At 38.5% G+C, this 22,609-nt stretch overlaps 1 long non-coding RNA gene across 1 annotated transcript in view; it reads right to left on the bottom strand.

Annotated features, from left to right (window-relative positions):
* Positions 1–4,897: 4,897 nt before the first annotated feature.
* LOC118667568 overlaps positions 4,898–22,609 on the bottom strand; it is a 38,104-nt gene continuing 20,392 nt past the window's right edge. Inside the window, exon 3 of the long non-coding RNA XR_004971323.1 lies at positions 4,898–5,325. This is a non-coding gene — a long non-coding RNA (uncharacterized LOC118667568). The remainder of the gene's footprint in view (positions 5,326–22,609) is intronic.

The raw sequence follows: 22,609 nt of genomic DNA, 5'->3' as shown, positions 1-22,609 counted from the left end.
CCCTGTATTAATTTATTATTGATTTCTACTGGTTTCTCAGTTGGAAATGTTAGAAATCCCTGAAAACAGAAAAATATTTGTCCAGATGACCCCCTCCTTCCCCCCAACTTTTCTGTTAGGCCTATAAAACAGGGATGGGATAGCAAACACAGATAGCATCAGTGGCCAGAAAGGTAACTTAAATGAATAAGTCATTTTAAGATAGTAGGAAGTAGTAGAAACTATGACAAAGTGGAGAATAAATGTCCAACCTGCAGGAATTTTTAAAAAATGCAAGCCAAATAAAACAGCAAGTTTTAAATATTGTTGGCATGGGTCCCTAAAAAAGCTATCCTAAACTTCCCTTTAAATACCTACAATGATTCAGAAGAGGGAAAAAGATGAAAACCAACAACTATGGTGAAAATCAGAACTATCATTCAAGCTATTTCCAGAATTTGAAACAAAAAATTCCACTTATTAGAAGACTGATTGATGAAACTAGGTGGAAGAATAATCAAGCTATACCTACCTAGGAGTTATTAAGAGAGCCCTTTTTCTGTTTTCTACTGTCAGGCTGCTTTAAAGCACATTCTAAACACAAAATTTAGTAACTATACTTGTTCCAAGTGATTGTTACTTTTTGTGGAAAGAACAGTGCATGTCTGATTCCCCTAAGTAGCTCTCTACCAATCAAAAACTACAACTCCCAGAAAGCACCTGGGAAGGAAGTAGGAAGTAGAGGCATTATGAAAGGCTCTACCTACCATGTATTAATTTATTATTGATACAGTGGAGAGGAAGAAGATTCCATCTCACTCCTAGAGAGGCCATGAAGAGGTTAGGAACAGTACATTTGAAACTGCCTAATATTCCTATCTCTGAATGTATCATAATTATTTAACTTATTTCCCAATCTAGGATAGTTGCTTAAAATATTTTTGACACTTTTCTATGATAAACAGCCTATGATGAATAACCCTCACCTAAATCTTTCTCCAAATCCTTTTTCCTTTCAATAAATTCCTTTCATGCTAATTATCTCTAATTCTTTTTTTCATAATATATAAACATAGTCCTCTCATTACATCTCAATGCATTATTTTATTTGTTTACATTGTGAAATAACTGTTTAGTCTTTTACTAATGTGTGAGTTCCTCAAGGGATAGAGATGGTTTATATTACGTTGGATAACAGGCAACTAACACAGTGCCTCATATACATAGATAGCTAATGAATATTCATTTACTTACTGGATGAATGAATGGGAATGACTGTTGAGGAAGGAGAGTTAGTGAAGAGTCCTGATGGCCAAATGTATTAGTTAAGACATGGCATTTTCCAATAAGCCAACTATGAAAGGTCTTGAGCTCAGAAATGATCTAAGAGGAATGATTGGAGGAGCTGTAAGTGCTCTATGTGTTGAGATCTGTCCAGGTATGAGAATGAGGGCTTGGATAATCACAAATGCATATGGTGGCACTTTAATAATCGACATTGCCCAACTATTCAAATTTTAATTCTAAAAGCTAACATTTTACATAATTAAAAACCAAATTCCATTTTTAAAAAACCACAAAACCTTCCAGGTCCCCTGTAAAGAATAGAAAGAAAAAGTTTATTCTTATAAAAGAGGATAACATAAATCCACAGTGCCTGTTCCATTTCTATTCAGATAGATTATTTACTTACAAAGTTCAATGGATTGTGCCATTGTGGGCTAACAATATTTGGGAAGTCTTTCAATCTGCATTCTTCTGCCATCTTCCTCCCTGGATATTTTCATGACAGTTGGAAAATCTTCAGCTCTCTGCTTACATCAGTGTCTTTGTTTGTCAAGTGGAGATCATGGCTTCCACCCCTCACAGGAGTAGTATGAAGATTAATGGGAAAATGCAGGGAAGCACTGGGTTCTGAGGCATTTTGATCCAGTGATTCCTTTGAACACTGTGGATGGCCATCATTGTATCTCATCATATCTGAACATATTTTATTGTGGTTATTCATCTGCAGAATGACCTGTGACCCGACTAGGGCTTTTTAGTTTGTTTTTTTCCTTTTTTACAAATAGCAAACTACAATGAAGAATAGCTCTTTATTCACCTGTGAAATGTGTGGGAGTGAGAGGTGGTGAGGGGAGAATTACTAGTAATCTTCTTGAGTATATCTGTGAACAATTCCTCCCAGCCAGTTAGTTCCTGGAAGTTTGTATCGCTTCCACTTCTCCTAAAGCAACTGCTATTGTGTGGTGTGAGTGCAGCTGAGAGAGTTCTTAAAACCCTTTAACCACTTTGTTGTCTAACACTTTGACTATTTGAACTGAGTCTGTTTCTGGTCACCATGAATTCTGTAATCTAAAAATACTGCCCTGTTCTCTGACTAAATAAATGGGATTTTTATAGGACATTGGCACAACACTGACATTTACTGAAATAATTTTTTTAGTGTTCATTCAATTAGAACTAAAGTCACCTTCATGTGAAATAGACAATAATTTCTACCCATGTGCACAACTGAAGAAGCCAGAATGCAGTCAAAGTGAAGACATGCATATAACAATCACATAGCTATGACATACTTATTAAGTAATTCCATCCAGATTAGCATTAATAGTAATCTGGGCAGGAGTTTTTAATACCCTGATAGTTGGCTCTCTGAAGTTGTCAAACGAGAGAGCTCTGTACTATAGGCAGATTTACAGCCATCTCCTGGGCATTAGGACCAACATTCCTGCTAAAATATTTGTCATTTTATCATATCAGATTTTTAATTCACAGCATACTTCCACACTTGTCTAAAGTTAAAAAACTGGTTCTTTTTAGTAAACAATAAATATTTTTATATCTACTTTAAAGCTTAAACAGTTATTAACTTGTATTTTTTTCTGTTTGAGGACAATTTAGAAGTAAGCTGAATTTTATTTGCTTGATTAAAACATTCTAAATCACAATCAACATTTCTTTCATAAATTAAGAGATATTTTGTTTAAAGAGTATCCACTTGGCCAAGAGATGGCCTGCTAGGGAAAAAGAAACAAGTATATTATTTGAGCAGATGAAATAGTTTAAAAGAGTAGAAACCTAACATAGTAGATGAAAAAGAGCAAACCACATTGCATTGGCTTTTCTCGTAATCAATATGCCATATTTTAAACTGCAGAGAAGCTATTATTAGCCTGGCGAAGACCATTTACCAACATCTTTAACATAAGCTTCATTGTGAAAAGGAAGAAAGGGGATAAATATATCTCTACATGTGAACTGATACATGTAAAATAAACCTGGAATATTGGCCTTAAAAACTGGTACATCTTGGATCACTTAAGTCCCTCTTATACTGGGAAAATCTTTCCAATGTCTCAAACTTCATTGTAATGACGTCTATTTGTTGTGCTGAAACTTTAATTTGTGATCCATCCAGATATCTAAAATATGAGATGAGCTCTAAACAACTCCATTTTCCATGTCACGTAAATTTTGGATAGTTTCTAGCTTTTTCTTTTTTGTCATTGATTAGTAAGGTGGTTTATGTTTGACCTAGGACATGGTCTCATCACAGTCCCATTTTCATGTCTGTCTTGATCAGAGCTAGAATTTATATTTCAGCATTTGTATTATCAAAACTACCTTTTCCTTGCCAAAAAGAAAAAAGAAAAAAAAAGGAGAGAAAGAACATCATGAGAACAAGATTGTCTTAGAGTTTAACTACTATATCCTTACATCAGCAAAAATGGCATCAGCAATATCATCAGTAATGTTCTAATAGCATTACTTCTTTAAAACACCATGTAATTTAATAGCACACATATTTCTCAATTCAATAAAGTATGTTTACTCAATTACTGCTTTTAACAGGTATCACAATCAGTACTTTCTTGGGAAAGATGGAAGCTTCAATTCTGCTTTTAGTGTAAACTTATCAAATATTTCTCTATGCTCTTAATTCAATAACATTTATATAAGTGCCTACTTATGTATGCCAGACACTGGGAGAAGTTCTAAAGATTGAGTGATGATCCAATCAAAGTCTTGCCCTGGTAGAACTTATATCTAACAGTGGAGACAGGCGATAAACAAATAAGGAAGCAAATCAAGAGAAAACACAGTGTGTATAACAATGTCAGGAATGCTAAGTGCAATGAAGACAAACAGGCAGTGATAGGGGAAGGGAGAGGTTGGCTAACTTAGATACAGCAATCAGGGAAGGCTGCCAGAAGAGGTAACATTTGGGCAGAAATCTTAATTAAGTGAGGGAAGAAGTCATGGAAGATATGGGTGGAATGTTCCAGGCACAGGGAAAAATAAGGATAAAAGTCCTGTAATGCAATCTTGCTTGGCATCATAATGGAAAATCAGAAAGACCAGTGTAGCTGGAAAATGATGGTGGGGAGTGAGATCAAACATAGGCAGGGACCAAGGCTTGTGGGGCCTTGAGGTCACTGTGAGGACTCTGGATTTTATTATGAGTATTATAAGAAGTCATTGGTGGATCCTGCACAGAGTGGCATGGTCTAATTTATATTAAAAGATTTACTGTGACTGCAGAGCTAACTGCATAGAATAGGGAGAGCAGTTAGAGGCCATTGCAAGGGTCCAGGCAAAAGATGGCGGTGGCTTGGACCAGGTGGCTGCAGTGGAGGTAGTGAGAAGTAGTCAAATGCAGGCTATACTTTTATGACAGAGGCTATAGGGTTAGCTGGTGAATTGTGTGTGCAGGAGAGAGGCATTAAGATCATTCTAGGTTTTAGCCCTCAGCAACCTATTGAGAGGAGGAAAGGAAAATGCAGGATGGTGGAAAGAAATCCAGAGTTCTTTTTGGATGTGTAAAGTGTGAGATTCTTCTTCCACATGAACGTAGAGAAGTGAACTTGGCAATTGGTACGTGCGCTTTCTACTGCTGTGTAACAACTTACCACAGTTTAACAGCTTAAAACAACACCCCTTTATTATCTCTCAGGTCCTATAAGTCAGAATTACAGGTCTGCGTTAGCCAGGGTCTCACCAGGATGAAATCAAGGTGTCGGCCAGGGCTGTGATTCTCATCTGAGGGTTAGGATCCTCTTGCAAACTCGCTGGTTGTTGGCAGAATTTACTTCCTTGCAGCTGTATGACTGAGGTCCTCGTTTTCTTGCTGGCTATCGGTCAGGGATTACTCTCAGCTCCCAGCGGCTGCTCTCAGTTCCTTGCCATGTGCCTCCCATGGGGGTCTCACACCAGAGCTGTTTGCTTTCTTCCAGGCCAGCAGGAGCAGGTCTCTCTGATGCTTCACCTTCTTTTAAAGGTTCACCTGATTAGGTCAGGCCCACTCAAGACAAGCTCCCTTTTGATGGTCTCCAAGTTAGTAACCTAAGAACAGGGATGATATCACATCATGTTCATGGGATCCACCCAAACTCAAAAGGGTGAAATTACATGGGTGGTGCACACCAGGGGACCACCTTAGAATCCTGCCTACCACAGTTGGATATGTGATGGTTATATAGGCTGGAGTTTGGTGATATTCCATGGCTATTAAAGCCATGGGATTATATAAAATCACCTAAAGAGAGAGATTGTAGATGACAAAAATAATAATAATTTAAAAATAATTATATATAGGGATGAGGAAAAGGTAGGTTTAGAGTTGTTCATATAAAAAATAGTACAGTAATTAACAAATAATACTATAAGAATAAACTGTGTTTTGTATACTCACAACTGTAGACCTACTTTTGCCCACCTTGTGTAATGCTAGCTAAGTACATTCTATGTGCTAGGTGCCAATCTCAGTGCTTTACACATATTACTCTTTGAACTCTCGCAGCAATGCTTTGAGGTACCTACAATCCCTGTTTTACAAATTAAGACACTGAGGCAGAAAGAGGTTAATTCACTTGTCCAAACTCATTCTATACTATTTAAGTGGTGGAGCCAGTATTTGAACCCAGCCAATCTGGCTTAAGAATCTGTACTCTTAATCACCATTCAATACTGCATCTTCCATTACAAGAGATGAGGAACAAGAATGAGACCTAAAGCTCCAACCTTTACGTCTACAAATAAGAGGAGCTACTAAAGGAAATGGTGATGGAGAAGTTCTTAAGTAAAGATGAATCAGAAGAGCCAAATGTAGAGAAAACCATGAAAAAAAACAAGAATGATCAGCTAAATCAAATAGTAATGCATTCATCATTAATGTACATATTACTTACTATGTGCCTGAGAGTATAGCAGTGAACAAGATAGGCGAGTCTTCCCTTTATGCAGTTTACATTACAAAAGGGGAAAGGAGATTGCCAATAAACATGTAAATGAGTGCTTATCTAAGCTCATTTCACACAGCACTAAGACAAAAATAAAACTGAATTTTGTATTAGGAATCAATAGGATTTACCCTATCAACATTTGCTTCACTTTTTGTATTAATCTGCTAGGGCTATCACAATAAAATACTACATACTGGGTGGTTTAAGCAACAGAACTTTATCTTCTCACAGTTCTGGAGGCCACAAGTCCATGATCAGGAGGCCATGGGGGTAGGTTTCTGGTGAGACCCACTTTCTGGCTTGTAGATATTACTTTCTTGCTGTGTCCTCACACCGTCTCTCCTGTGTGTGCACGGGGAAGAGGGAATGCTGGTGTCTCTCCTCTCCTAATAAGGACATTAGTCTATTAGGTTAGGGCCCTGCCCTTATGACCTCATTTCATCTTCGTTATCTCCCTAAAGGCCCTGTCTCCAAATACAGTCATATGGGTGTTTGAACTTCAACATATGAATTAAGGGGAGGGGGGCATAATTAAGCCCATAACATTCTTTGGCCCCTCAAAAGACTTCCCAACATGGGGGGAGGGGATGGAGAGTAGAAAAGTGAGCTTTTATATAGAAAAATTAGAGCAAAATATCAAAACACAGAGTCCCAGTTCTCCTTTAATATTAAAGAAGGTGTTTGCTTAAAATTACAAAGCTCTTAAAGATATAAAAATATTAAGTGACACTTATTGAAAACTTTGTGAAATCTTTGAATTAGTGGATTTGAATGAGCAAATTACTGATTTTTTTCTTTTAAAAAGAACTGAATGGTTTTTTTTTTTTATTTATACACACTTACCCAGAAGTTAAACATTTTTATTTTCCATTCCATATGAAGAAATTTCCAGATTTGAAAATCATAGGTCTTTCCATGCTCACGAGTTCTACGTGACTAACCCTCCCCGTTGGCCTTTAGATGGTCAACTGTAAGTCATATCAGACTAAGACCCTGCCACATCAGGGTAAGGCAAGGGGCCAAAGATAAACAATCTCAAAGATGATCAGATACCCAGAAGGAGGTCTGGTGTAAAGACTGAGCTGCACCAACCCAATTCCCTCTTGCAGGAATTGTGAATAAGCCCTGGGACCCGAAGTTGAAAGCAAGCATAGGAACTATGAAGTAGAGTGAAGTATGACAGACGGTAAGCCATGCTGTTGAGGAATTAATAACCCTAAGTATGCAAAATCTGAGTTAGAGGAATTGCATCGAGGACAAGGTGAAGAGGCACAGTCAGAAGCAAGAAGAAAATGAAGCAGTTTAGAGAGAATCAGACATGCAAGTTACAAAGAGTATAGTCAATTCCCCAGATGTCTTGGTGTAACCCAGGCATAGACTCAGAAACAAGAGATATGAACGGCAAAAAGGACAGTCAGAAAAAAAAGCCTAATTGGTGGAATAATGACACTTTTTGCATACCCCACTGATGTAGGTCAAGCATCCAACCTGATCAGTGAAAGAAGGTACATTACCACCCACCCTACTGGGCCTCTCCCACGTCTCTGTGTATATTTTTTTTAAAAAAAGGTCTGGCAGACACACACACAAACCCCCCAAATTTGTACCAGTGCTTTCTTACTATGCTGTCAAGTAATAATATTGAACCATACAGACTTGGGAAAATGACTAGTGCTCTATTTTTTTCTACAACCTGCGACTCTAGTTCCTGTCTTTTAGGGTATCTTACATGGTCACTCACAAAGCAAGAGCTTCTTCTTCTTTGTACCCACTCAACAGTCCTTGGTCTTTTTCATCCCCTTTTTTCTGTCCCAGGAAGCACACACCTTGTAAGCTGAAAGTCTTGCTTACCTTCTGTGCTCCATTTCCACTGCTGAAATAGGAATGTTTATTATATTGCTGAGAAGGGAGAGAAGAGGACAGGCATTAAGGTACTCTCATCTCAGGATGAGATATCTAAAGGAAAAAAGGATGTTCTACTACATGGAGTGAATCTCCTTCCTAAGTAGCTTTTATATCCTATTATACCAAAATCCCTCCTTTCTTTCTCAAACTTGAAGTAAATGACAAAGAGCCCTCTTGATGTGGTCTCTTATAGTTTCTCAGATTCATTCCAATAAACTCCTTTTTTATTAAGGTTAATGGTAAAGCCTTTCTTTACAACTAATACGAAAGTCAGTATCCAAATTATCATTAGTTTTGAGGGGAGTGGAGTGTGAGCTATTAAAATTTTATTATGGTCTCAAACACCACTCAGCTTCTGCTTACATTCACTATATGTTAAAAGCATACTTGGACAACTGGATGACCACATGCAAAAAAAAAAAAAATTTATATCCCTACCTCACACCAAGTACAAAACATAGTTCAAAATGGATTAAATACCTAATTCTAAGAGATAAAACTGTACAAGTATTAGAAGAAAACATAGGTATAAACCCTGGTAACCTTGAATTCGACAATAGTTTCTTAGCTATGACAACTAAAGCATAAGCAATCAAAGGAAAAACTAAATATGCTGGACTTCATCAAACTTAAAAACTTCTGTGCCTCAAAGGATACCATCAAGAAAGTAAAAAAGGAAACCCACAGATTGGGAGAAAATATTTTTAAATCATGTATCTAATAAGAAATGTGCATCCAGTATTCAAAAAAACTCTTACAACTAAACAATAAAAGGACAAATAACCCTATTTAAACAGTGGGGAACAGATTTAAATAGACATTTTTCCAAAGATGTACAAATGGTCAAAAAGTACATAATAAGATGCTCAACCTCATTAATCAACAGGTAAATGCAAATCAAAACCACAAAGAGATACCACATTGGGTACACTAGCATGGCTAAATTTAAAAAGATAGATAATAATAGGTATTGATGAGGATTTGTAAAAATTTGAACCTTCATACAAGGCATGAAGTATCGACCATGATATAACATTGATGAACCTTAAGACATTATGCTAACTGAAAGAAATCAGCCAGAAAGCACCATATATCACATGATTCCAATTACATAAAATGTCCAGAATAGGCAAATCCATAGAGACAGAAGATAAATTAGTGGTTGCTAGAACCTGAGGGGAGGAAGGTTTGGAAAATGAGTGCTAAATGGCTATATTGTTTCTTTTTAAGATGATGAAAATATTCTAAAATTAGAGATTGAAATGATTGCACAGCATTGTGAATATACTAAAAACCACTGAATTGCACATTTTGGAAAAATAAATTTTATGATATGTGAATCATATCTCAATATAGCTGTGTATATTTTTAAAAAGCATTCTTAGACGTAGTAATAGGTTGAAATAATTACTTGACCATATTTTAACCTTTATACTGATCTTTTATTATTCAGTTATTCAACAATCATTAATGAAGAGTCTGCTATTTATAGGTAATCTTCTAAGTACTGGGACTAGAGAGTTGAACATGTTACAATGCTATTAAGGAACTAATAGACTAGTGAGGCTAATATAAACATCATACAGTTTTAATACTATATGACATGTGCCATAAGCCATAATAATGATATGGACCGAGGAGTGGCTAAGAATCTAATCTGTAGAAAAGGGGTATCTTGAAATTAATTCCTCTGCCTTCCTTGCCTTACTTTTTGGAGATCAAGCAGTCAAATGTCAGGAAATTGCAGAGACAGAAGAGAAACAAGAAGCCAAGAAGCCTGTTTTTCCCAGATCTACGCTATCAGTAGTTGGTGGGCATGAGGATATGCATACAAACTGCTGTGTTTCAGTCAATTAAGCATGTCAGCTACTTCTGCCTTAGAGAATAGTACAGCTGTAAATAAACTTCCGTCTCTGTCTTCATTTAAATTCATATTTTATCATCAAAACCAATATCCCATGATTTCTTTTCAGTCAATATATCTGAACAGTTGACTAAATAGGTCCAACATTTCCATCAAAGCAACTTAGACATGTGCCTATTTTGAAGGCAATAATAGATGTTTACCAAAAACCCTTACCATCTCATCTGCTTATCATCACCCATCTAGAAATCCCAGTCACACTATCGCGTCAGTCAGATGTGCCTAATTCACTGAAGGATTTCCAGAAGTCTGCCTAAGTCTGAGTTGAGTCCGAGAGAAAATAATGAACTGACCACAGCCTCTTTAAAAACATACCCTGCACCCACGGAGCAGGCTGCACTAGTACATCTCGGTTGTGTATGTCTTCAGAGGAACACTGACCATTAACAAATTAAAATTACTCTGAAGTGGTTGGCAACCTCAACTGTAGTCATTTCCCCATTTATTTAACCTTAAAAACATTTCCAAAGATTTAAACTATTTCCTGTGCTTCATGGTATGGCTTCCCACACCCGAACGACTTTACATCATCGAAGGAGAATGCACAACGGGGAATGGTCAGAATCTAACGAAGAACAGTTTTATTTCAGCACAGCGGTATGGGTGGCTGTTTTTTTCTCCCTCCTCTCTTTAGTTCATGTGCTAAGAGAGCAGCTCTTAAAAGGCCATGTTCCAAGCAGATGCCTTCTGGGCAGAGCGGTGAGGCTTCTAGGTAAGGCAAATGCCTTTCCCAGCATTCCCAGTAGCTGGTGCTGGGCTGTATCATTACAGGACCTGCCTCTTCCCTGCAGGCTGATTGCATTCCAGGAGCAAGAGCTGTGTACATCTGACTCAAAAGCAAACACAGGGGCACTTCTAGACTAATAAGAAAGTGCATAATTGCCCTTTGCTTATAGAAGTTTTTGCTAATCTTTTATGACCCTCTTGCCTTGGCCTGGCTGATCTCGCCAGAGCCAAATTGCTGAAGGTCTTTCCTAAGGTGATGTTTTGCTTTACTTTGTCTTTAAGTTTCCTTTCCTCGATTTTGATGGAGAGGAAAAGCGAGCTGCTCCAGCTAACAATCCCACACAAGCCACAGCAAAGAATCCTTTGAAGAGAGGAACTAGGACTGTCACCTATTCCCGGAAACCTCATTCAAAGACAAACTCCTCAGCCCACAGGGAATGCCTGCAATATCTACCCCAGCACTGAAAAGCACGTTAAAATCATTTAATACACATGATATTAAAAATACAAAAGGAAAAGAAGCCTTCCTGTCACAACTTGCCAGAGCACCTGTAGGCCAGCTGCCTTGTGCCAAGTCACTGAAGCACATGTGGTCTTAGAATAATGTAACGCACACTCCATGTTCACTCTGTCCTCATGGAAAAACAAACAAGAATACTTCCGCCCAGACTTTATCCTACAGCATTGGCCTTCATTACAGACTTCTATGGCCCCATCTGTGTTGTGGGGACAATCTGGGATTTTTGTTGTTGTAACATGTTATTTTTGTGTATATAAACAGTTCGTGATCAGAATAAAAAGTGGCCTGAGTAAATGTTTAAAAATTATATTCAAGTGCTATCTTCCTGTTCTTGGTTAAGTTGCAGAACCTATAGACTACCAGATTAGAAATGTTTTTAAGTGCAAGGTTTTATCTTAGAATTTGCTTTCTTCTTAAATATACGATTCAAGTATCTATAGGTAAATAATAAAAGAATTCCATTGAGCTGTATGTTATAGCCAGCTTAAGTCATTCTCTCAGGCTTTCATTTATAATCAAAAAGAAAGTTCTGTCTTTATTAAATGCTCATCCCAGTCTCGCCTTTGATTTATTAGCCCCATAAACATAAAGCTCAAGCGCTCAGTCTCTCCACAGGTCAGGGAAGGTGGAGCCTCCTATGTCAGATCAGCTCACCTTTCTTTCTGAGTGAGTGCCTCGGAATAAACCACAGACCTTTACAGCAATCACTGAGGTTTTGTTGATTTGGTCCTAAGACAGCAAAAGAATTAGTGATTCTTCAAGCTATTAACCCAGACAAAAAGATGGCTTTAGAATCCAAATTACAGTACATCCCAACTATGAGAAAGCCATGGATTCCTTAATATTTTCATTATAAACCTGAAAAGTTTCCAAGGGAGGCTTTCCAGGATGTTCCTTTAGTGTATAATTTATTTGAACTGAAAATACCAGCCAGACATTTGATTTCCTTCCCTTCCAGTCCAAATTATTGTGGCCTGCAAGGCACAGTGCAGTCAGACCTGCTTGACCCTTCCACTTAGTAGACATGTGATATTGGTCAAGCTCATAAGCCTCAGCTTCCTCATCTGTAAAAATGTGAATAACAGTACTACCATCACAGATCTGTTTTGAGAAATCAATGTGATAAAACATATAAGATGCTTAACACATTGTTTAAGTAAATGCTGAATAAATGGTGCTGTTATATTGTAAAAAACAAAAACAAAACGAAACAGCCAGAGTCTTATTACCAGTAGTAGAAATAAGTCCCATAACCTCTACCTACATTTCCATGTTTGCTGCTAACACATTCAAAGACTGACAATATACTTAACATTTCTACTTTATTCTTTTCTTTCTACATATGGTGGTTAAGTTGATCATTTAGTTAATATTTTTAGGATAGTTCATTTGAACTCAGGAACAAACATCAGCAGAAGATAGGGGATTCCAAGAGCCTTGGATCTGTAACATAACCTCTACATGCACTAGCTGCAAAGGATTGTGGGTTGCTACCCCCAGGAATGGAGAGATTATATTTTCAGTTGTATATGAGAAGGTTGGCCCATACTCGGCAGGTACATCAATGGATGGGAGAGATACAGACAAAACTGGGTACAAGGCCATCCCCAGAGAAGGGAGAAGTAGTTCAGCATTATAAAAGGAGGTTAAAGGGGGACTTTTACTTTATTGGAATGTATTAATTGCTTAATTTATTTTATGCACAACATACAAAAATCATTAAACAATTCATTAAAGACTAAATACATCATCTGTCTTAGGGAAGGCTAATGCTAGGGCCAGAAAGTCTGTACTTAAAGATTGCCACATTGACAGCTAAACAGCTAATCACAGTTCCCTGAGCCAAACTGACCAGGCTCATGTCCCAGCTCTATCACTGCCCAGCTCCTTGGCCCCACAATATCTCAGCTTCCTCAGCCATAAAATGGAGGAAATAATTATAACCATTCTCAGGGCTTTATTGTAAGGATTAAATGAGTTAATATACAAATACTACTATGCAAAACTCTTGGAAGTGTGCCTGGTGCATGTTACACTAGTTCATATTACTATTAGTGCTATCATCAATTATTGAAGTCATATTGTTGAATGCTATCACCGATCATTTTTACTTTTAACAAGTCTCAGAAGTGTTCCCTTCAGCGAGTAGCATAGAAGTTGGAAAGCCCTGCCTGTCTATCAACAGAATCAGCGGATTCCATTCAAGCCTGTGGGTGAGGGGCTCAGAAGGTGTTTCCAGGAACACTGTTGTAATCAAAGGTTAAGTTGCTGACGCTGGTGGCGAGGTCAACATGAGATGCCAGCTCTCTTGCGTCAAGGAAACAGTCATGTGTTCACCCAGCAATTCATTTAAGAAAACAGAGGCAGGTTGCACACTGCCCAAACCAAAGCATGCTAAGGCCTCATCACGTCCCAGGCTCTGTGCCAGCTGCTGAGGGTGCTGAGGAAGAAGAAAGTCTGGGCTCTGTTTCCTAGAGGATCTCACCCTCCTGAACAGAAGCCCAGAAGAGGATTCAAATCTCCTGCTCGGCTGATCCCCACCACGACCGTATGGCCCTACACAAAGCACTGACATAGATTCTGCCCCAATGAGTGCCTAATTTGTTCAGCGTTACTCTTTATGTCTAAAGAGGAGATGACCCTTGCCCTCGGGGAGCTTACATTTTACTGACAATGGACAGTAAACTGGCCATCAAATTCATGTTCAGATTAATTACAGTTTCTGATCAGCTCCGAGAAGGAAGTATAGAGGCTACTGTAAAAAGGGATTGTGAAGCGAGAGGATCCCTTTATATAAAGCAGTTGAGGAAAGGTCTCTGAGAAGGTGAGTTTAAGGTCAGTTCCATGCAGGAGCGAGCCACCAGCTCTGCAGGAGGAAGAGAGTTCTAGTCAAAGCAAGTCTAAGTATGAAATGGGAATGAACGAGGTATGTTCAGAGGAATACCCACAAGCCAGTGTGGCTAGAGCAGAATAAGGCAAAGGGAAATAAAGTTACAGAGGCAAGCAATGGCCGGATGACAGTGATGCAAAGTGAAAATGGGCAACTACTTTAAACGTTCTAAGGATTTAAGATGGGAACGACAGGACCCGGTAACATTTCTCCTCTTTACATCTGTGAGAGTAAAGGAATGACTAATTAGGATGTTTGTCTAAAGAGGTGCTAGAGGACACTGTATTTCAAGGCCTAAAGTGGCGCAAAGAGAAGCACTTTACAAATAGCTTCCACAAGAATTTGTCCTTTGTCCACAGTATAAGGCGTCACTATTGCCATTTTATAAATAAGGAAACAGAGATTCCAAAATCTTGGGATCTTGCTTAAGGTGGCGGAGTGAGTATGTGGCCAAGCCAGGCATGGATCTTGTCTCCTTTCTGCTAAGCCAGACCAAGAGGGACAGGATAGTGACTCATGATGTCTCCCTCACTGGTCTGAGGAGGAAGAGAGGCCTGTGTTCCTGAGGTGGAAAAGTAAGTGTGGCACATGCAGTTGGGAGACTGTCAGAGAATATCTGATCCTATATGGAGGGGGAAAGATTTTAAAAATCACAGCCCGCCAGGCCAGGCCAAATTCAGTTAGTCCTCGTCAGACCAGCCCTTCCTACTCATTCCTGTGACTGCAGGGAATTTAGAGAGGATTTGCTTCTATGTCTTCCCCAGTCTCTAGCTCATTGTTTTGTTTGTTTTTATTGATTTTTAGAGAGAGAGAAAGGAAAAGGGATAGAGAGATAAAAACATTGATTGGCCGGCTAGACAGTATTACAAGATTTTTATGCGTTATTCTATTTAGTCATCATCAAACCCAAATGAAGGAGTTAAAGACTCGAGAGGTTAAATAACTTAATGTCACGTCCCTGGTCAGTGGTGGTCAAGAAACAAACACATGCCTGTAATGATCTCAGAGCCTTTGCTGTTGCCACTACTTTGTTCTACTTCATTGAACATCACTGGGTTCATTTCCATTAGTAAAAATGAAAAAAATGAGAGGAACAAAGTAGGTGATCTGTGAGGTCCTTTCCAGTTTGAGGAATATTATTATGTCTACATTTAAATGGCTTTTAAAACATGAAACCTCCATGGTTGTCCTTGGAATGACTGACGTTATCACTGGTGACAGCAAAAAGAAATGGAAAAAATAATATGATTTCCTTTGACTATGCCTGCTCCCAGTCTTTTCTAGCTGCTAAATGGTATTAAAATTCAAAATTAATGGCTTGGTTTGTATAACACCATATGTGTCTTTCTCTACAAACCCCCTTCCCAAACGCCAACTTGATATTCTTTAAAATGGCAGAACAGTGTAGAAATTTCATTGAGAAGCACCTAATATAGAGTAGAATTCTAGCTAACTAAATGCAGGACAAATGATAAAATTAAAACATTTTGATTTAAAATGAAGTAATGTCAAATATCATTAATAAATGCCAATAGTAGTTAAATGGGAGCTTTCTGATTGACAAAATGCATAATGCGGATTGGAATGGTCATACCTGAACTCAATCAATCTTAGCATTACTGAAAGGGGAAAGCCAGACATTATTTATCTCATGATGTCATGCATTAGGAGTGTAAACAGAACCTATGAAATATTATTGCCTAAAAAGATTTCACGTGGACCACTGAATTTCTAATATCTAACTACAGTTCCCCAGGAACAGAAGGACAAGGAAGATATCAGGCAAATCAGAATTTCAAGTACGACTTATTAAATTTATCTAAGAAATCAATGGCATGGGGGAAAAAAGAGGGGATTTTTACCTAACAAAAGCTATTTTTAGAGATAAAACCTCTAAATGTGATATGTGAACCTCCTTTAGGTGCTGATTCAAAGTAAGTGTAAAAAGACTTATTTGAGCAGGTCTATTTCCAGCCATGAAGTGCATCAAAGATTCAATTATCTTCCCCAAATAGAAAACTAGGAAACTAGAGTGGAGGAGTGAAATGGCTATTTTCAGTCATTGGCCAACGTGTACAGAAAGGTTCTAATCCCTGAGAGAAAGGAAATAAAAGATGATTCTCAGGATCATGCTTGCGTTCTGCCTGAAGGCATGTTGCAGGCCACGTAGGAGGGTAGAGGTCCCCAGCAGAGCATGGCAGACTTGCTCAGTTAAGGAGAGAGATTAGATTTCTGGGAGACTGAAGCGACTGGAAGGCACAGAGTAAAGTTCTGGGAGCGAGAACCTATGCAGAAAAATAGCTTCAGAGTCCCTTAGAGTCTTAGCTGAATACTAAGCTCTGCATGCGTAGGGCGGAAATTCAGGAGTCTCAACAAGCAGGGCCTCAGAAGCTGTGGACTAAAGGGTTCATGGAGCTCACACGGGGCTTGGAGGTGTTCTGATTCTCACGAGTCAAGGTGGACTCTTGTTGATCACTTCAGCTGTTCAGTACAAACCAAGAAAGGTTACACCTTAGCAGAGGGGTTAAAATATTCCTAAAGTATAACCACTCTGAAACCACTCTAAGGAAAGTTTTTTAAAGTCTAAGGAGGATCAAAATGGACATTAACCCTTTGCAGTCCAATGTTATTTTTGGAATTCAAACAGTCTGGTCCAAATTAATTGACAGGATTGAATGTTGAACTTTTTAATGTTCTTATTGCTCAACGTTGGACCTGCTCCTAGCTCCTGGTCTGTCGAGTCAGGCAGGGGTGGGCAAACTTTTTGACTCAAGGGCCACAATGGGTTCTTAAACTGGACCGGAGGGCCGGAACAAAAGCATGGATGGAGTGTTTGTGTGAACTAATATAAATTCAAAGTAAACATTACATAAAAGGGTACAGTAATTTTTTTTTTAGTTTTATTCATTTCAAACAGGCCGGATCCGGCCCGCGGGCCATAGTTTGCCCACGGCTGGCCTAGAGGTTGGACTGAAAAGGGTTAAACTGTCCTAGCTGGTTTGGCTCAGTAGATAGAGCACCAGCCCACAGATTGAAGGGTACTGGGTTTGATTTCTGTCAAGGGCATGTACCTCGGTTGCAGCTTCAATCCCTAGCCCTGGTCAGAGTGAGTGTGGGAGGCAACCAATCGATGTGTCTCTCTCACATTGTTGTTTCTCTCTCTCTCTCTCTGTGTCTCTCCCCCTCCCTTCCACTCCCTTTAAAACTCAATGGGAAAAATATCCTTGGGTGAGGATTAACACACACACACGAACATTAAACTAAACTAAACACCAGAAGAAAGACCAACACTCTTTAAAGGACAACTAAATCCAAATACTTTATGGTACAATATTCACAAAGTTCACCATAGAACAAAAAATTATTAGATATCTCAAGAAGCAGGAAAATGTGACCCGTAATCAAGATTCAACATTTTCAGTAGCAACAGACCAACACATGATAGAGATGATGTAACTGCAGAAACATTAAAAAGCTATTTTAACTACATTCAAATATTTAACAAAACACATGAACATAGTAAAAATGTGAGAGATATAAAAATAAAACTTTGAGAATTAAAACAACAACAACATGATATCTAAAGGGGAAAATTAGTGAAATTGAAGAAGTATTAATAAAAATTATCCAAATGAAGCAGAAGGGGAAACATATCTTAAACAAATGAATGTATCTCAGTGGTCTGAGACAAGAGCAAGTGGTCTAACATACGCGTATTTGAAGTTCCAGACGGAGGAAGAAGAATAACAGAATAAAAATGTTAGAGGAAATAATGGCTGAAAATTTTCTGAATTTGAAGATATACAAAATTCAGTGGACTCAAAGAAGGATATATATGAAAAATCCACAAACAAAAAACCTCATCAAGGCACATGAGAATTAAATTTCTCTAGACATATCCCTTACGTGAACAAGGGTAAGAAATCAAGGGTAAGTAAGTATGTGAGCCAGGAAACAATAGAGCAATGTCTTTAAAGAGTTAAAACGGGTGAGGAGGGGGAACCCCTATCAATCTAAAAATCTAAATCCAGCAAAAATATCTTTCAAAAGTGAAGAAAAAAATCAAGGCTTTTTCGGAGAAACAAAAATTCTGAGAGAATTTATTTCAACCCAATCAATCTGCATTACGTGATTTATTAGAGGAATTCCCTTGTGAGGAAAAAAAATATATATCAGAGAAAACCTGGGACCTTCATAAAGGAATGAAGCAAAAAAGCAATGGCAAGTATGTAGATAAATATTTAAAATGTTTGCATTTTTATTTTACTTAAGAGATAAAGCAAAACTAGTAACAATGTATTATGGAGTTTATAACATATGTATGTTTATAAAGCAAAATACTAACAATGTATTGTAGATTATAACACAAACAAAAGAGTCAAAGGACAGAATGACAGAAATGAAAATAGATTGTTGTACACTTCTTTCATTATATATGCAGTGGTATATTTTTTTAATGTGAAAATTTAAAGATGAATACTGTAAGCCTATAGCAACCACTAAAAACTAAATCAATAAGCTTTAAAACCAATAGCAACCATAAAATAAAATCATGAATTTACATAATATTATTAACCAATATTGGGGTATATTTATATACTACAATAAATTTAATTTTTAAAATTCTCAATTAATGCAAAAAAAGGAAAATAAGAAACAAAGAAGAGATATGATGAATATTTTTAAAATAGCAAGATGGTTGACTTAAAACCAACCAGATCAATAATAATCTTAATTGTGAAGGATGTAAATTATAACAAAAGCAAAGATTTTTATAATTAAAAAAAAGAAAGAGCAACTATGTACTATCCATGAGAAAGATAAATCTTAATGTAAAAGGATGGGGGGAAATACACCATAAAAACATTAACCATGATCATGACAGCAAACATCTTATTCTTTCTTGCTTGCTTGTGTTTAAATGAGGTGAGGCTGTGCAGCCAGGTCTAACAGATGAGCATGTGCCACTATTAAAACTGAGCAAGAAAGAATGTTAGTAAACTTCAAACTGAAAGTACACAGGAGAGACAGGCAGAGGTTTGCGCTTTATTTGGTATGAATTCAAGCGAAATGAGACATTCTGATGCTGTTCAAAGCAGGGCCCTACGCCTCTGCGGTTTGACCTCTTATCTGTATATGAAGCCGCTTCAGGCCTCCTCCTTGGCAACAGAGAGCCTGTCCAAAAAGTGTTCACTGAGAATTAGAAGGAGTAGGCCAGGGACATTCTGAAAAATGATTTCATACTTTGGGTTTATTCTGGGTTTCCCAGGTAACCATTTATTATAAAGTCTTGGCATCTTTTGGGTTAAGTTATAGGGCAAAATGCTATAAAATTAGTGGAGCATGGCTCTTTTGAGGTCTTTGAGTATATCCAGCAGTTCAAGCCAAGCTTTGGCCTGGGTACTGCAACTAGCTCCTCTCCTCCCGCCCTCTCTGATTACCCTGCCACGGAGAGGCAGTGGAATAGCAAAGTTGTCACTGAATCATCAGAATATGTTTCACCACTGGGGAGAACAGAGGGAACACTTTCTTTACGAGTCCTAATATTAATTCCTATCTCTTTAGCAAGGTTCATGATGAAGGACTTAATCTGTAAATTTTTCTTGGGAACTCTGGAATAGAGTTTGACAAACAAAAAAATTGTGTACATGAGACATTTCTACCTCCTGGAAAAATAGGAGAACAGGAACTTCAGGAGAAATATTGATAATGCTCATGTCAACCCCGCTCCCCACTCTTTTTGTTGTTGTTGTTAATCCTCACCTGAGGATATTTTTTCCATTGATTTTTAGAGAAAGTGGAAGGAAGGGAAGGAGGGGAGAGAGAGAGAGAGAGAGAGAGAGAGAGAGAGAGAGAGAGAGAGAGAGAGAGAGAGAGAGATGTGGGAGAGATATCGATTGGTTGCCTCGACTCAGATACATGACACTGACCAAGAATCTAGCTAGCAATCCTTTGGTGTGCATGCTGAAGCTCTAACCACTGTACAACACTGTCCAGACCCCATTCCCCACTCTTGAACAAAGAAAGGCAGAGTAGTAAATCTTTGCCAGCCCCTGAGAGGGAAGTCCCTGAGAAACAGAGTAGCTGCACCAAGGCATAGGATTGTTAAGCACATCGTGGAATAGAGATTCAATTGGAAATTATGTCTCACAGGCAGACACTGCACCATGACCAAGCCTCTGGAAAAACTAGCATGAACTCCTCTATAGCAAGAAAGAAATCATCTACGTACCAACTTTCAACTTCTGTACTTTCAAATTCATAAAGTGATGCCCCAAAGCAAAAGACTGTGGACTCTGCCTACCACCACAGGTGCTGTTATTGGTCATGTTGGTCATTTTAGGCTCAGCCATCCTTTGGTTTGTTAGTTTTCTACATTGTGGTTGCTTCTATTTCTATTATTTCTGACAAGTGCTTAATTTTTGATGAGTACAAAGGCACTGAGAACTTTGAAAGCGCCAGTAATAAGAGGTAAAAATGACAATGGAACAAATTCAAAAGTTAAAAACATATATATCCAAGTGACAAGAAGATGTCAGATGACCACAGATTTGTAGGATGAATCATTCATCAGTAGGAACATTTTTGAAGGACACAGAGCAAATCATGCCAAGTGTATGCTTCTGGGCCTGAGCAAAGGAAAATAACCAGCAAAAGGCAAGGAAGAGTGCTTGATGAAATGGACTAGTTAGCCTTAATATGGAAAGCCTACTAGCCTAATACTAATTCAGAAAAAGACCACGAGGGTTAGAGTTTGGCTATGAAATTCTGATGCAGAAACAATGTTTCCTACGGTTCCATTGTTCCCAGGCCTGTTGAAGTCTGCACTACGTCAGAGTAAGTGTTGAAAAGGCTGTCCGTGTGAATACTGCACTGCTAAGGTATTGCTGACATCACTTGCAGAGGTCCTGGGGTCAGGTGAGATGGGACGTAAGTAGAGGATGGTCATGCTGCAATAGAATTTCCAGAGGAGTAAAACTGGTTTACTTTTTCAAAAAGATGCCCAATAGAGCACACATTAGCACAAAAGAACATAACATGCCGGGTTTTAAAGTTTAAATACACCTTAATCATGAAGGACTTAGGAACAGCCACTTAAAGCCCATCCCCTGTGAAAGTAGAGGTATCTGGGCTGGATGGAAGCTATCTTTCACATCTTTCCTGCTGCTCTAACAGAGGTCATGACTGGAGATGGTCCACTGCAGACAGACGTCAACCCCAATCGGGATGAGAGCAATGGCAGTTCTCAGCAGGGTACTGGGCCCCCAGTTTTGGACGTGACAAAGCAGAAGGAAGAGGAAACTATAAGGGCAGCAAAGACTCTTGGAACCATAAGAAGATTTTAGGAAAAGAGTTGAAAAGAAGGGCCTATGTATTCTTCTCAATTCTACCCTTTAGCACAGAAAGGGGTGAGTTGGCAGAGAAGAAATCCCAGGGCCTCCATAATTCCACCTCTAAGGCTGGTGTGGTTCAATGAAAAAGGGCTCTTACATGCCCACAGAGGGAGTGAATAAGAGTTTAAAGTGCTCAAAAGGTGCTTTTATTGAGTGATAGGTATGGATTGAAGCACTGAAGTGAAGTGAGAATTCATTGAACATTGTTTTTTAATTCTTGCTAAGTAATAGAATTCCTTTGAGGGTATGAACCATCTTAGTTTAGGCATCTTTGTTTATTTGGGAAGACAGTTACAAGCAAACTGAAATGGATATGAATTAAGGTATAGAGTGAGCTAAGCTGATGTCTGTATGAAAATAAACAGGAATTTGGGGGGAAGGCTGTAAGAGGCACATGAGCTGGAGAGGAGAGGGAAGAACAATGAATGAGTTGGAGACGGCAACACAGGGGAGAAAAATTCCTAGTATCAGGAATCAACACGATACCTTCGAAGAAACATGTCAAGTTCCCATTTAGATTTCACATTGCACAATCCTAGTCCCAAATTTCAGTGAAGACTGCCATACAGTTTTGAGTCTGTATACTTTAAATAAAAAGGGATTAGGGTTCTACCCAGTGGGATGATATGATGCTGGAAAGGAACAGGAGGGAAAGTCCAGGATGGCCTAAAGACTTCATCGCAAGTAAGAATTCAGAGTCAAAGCTCACTAACAGAAAGCCTCACTATCATGACCACCATGGGTGCATGTACATACACACACACACACACACACACACACACACCCTCCTCCTTACCATAACCACCATTGTCACCATTTATCACCATCACCAAGAACACCAGATGCACCACTGTATATTTCATGGGGTTCATACCAATTGTACCCAATTTTTAAAGGGAGAAGTATCCCAAACAACTGGAGATCTTGGACAGTGCCAGGAGTAGCTGAAATCTGGGTCGGCACGCTGATCTCATGTCCACCTCAAGGACAGCACAGTTCCAAACACTCGTTGGTTTTTTCTTACTC

This window comes from Myotis myotis, unplaced genomic scaffold (genome assembly GCF_014108235.1).
Source record: "Myotis myotis isolate mMyoMyo1 unplaced genomic scaffold, mMyoMyo1.p scaffold_m19_p_12, whole genome shotgun sequence".
Lineage (NCBI taxonomy): Eukaryota > Metazoa > Chordata > Mammalia > Chiroptera > Vespertilionidae > Myotis > Myotis myotis.
This window is presented reverse-complemented; position numbering and strand designations above follow the sequence as displayed.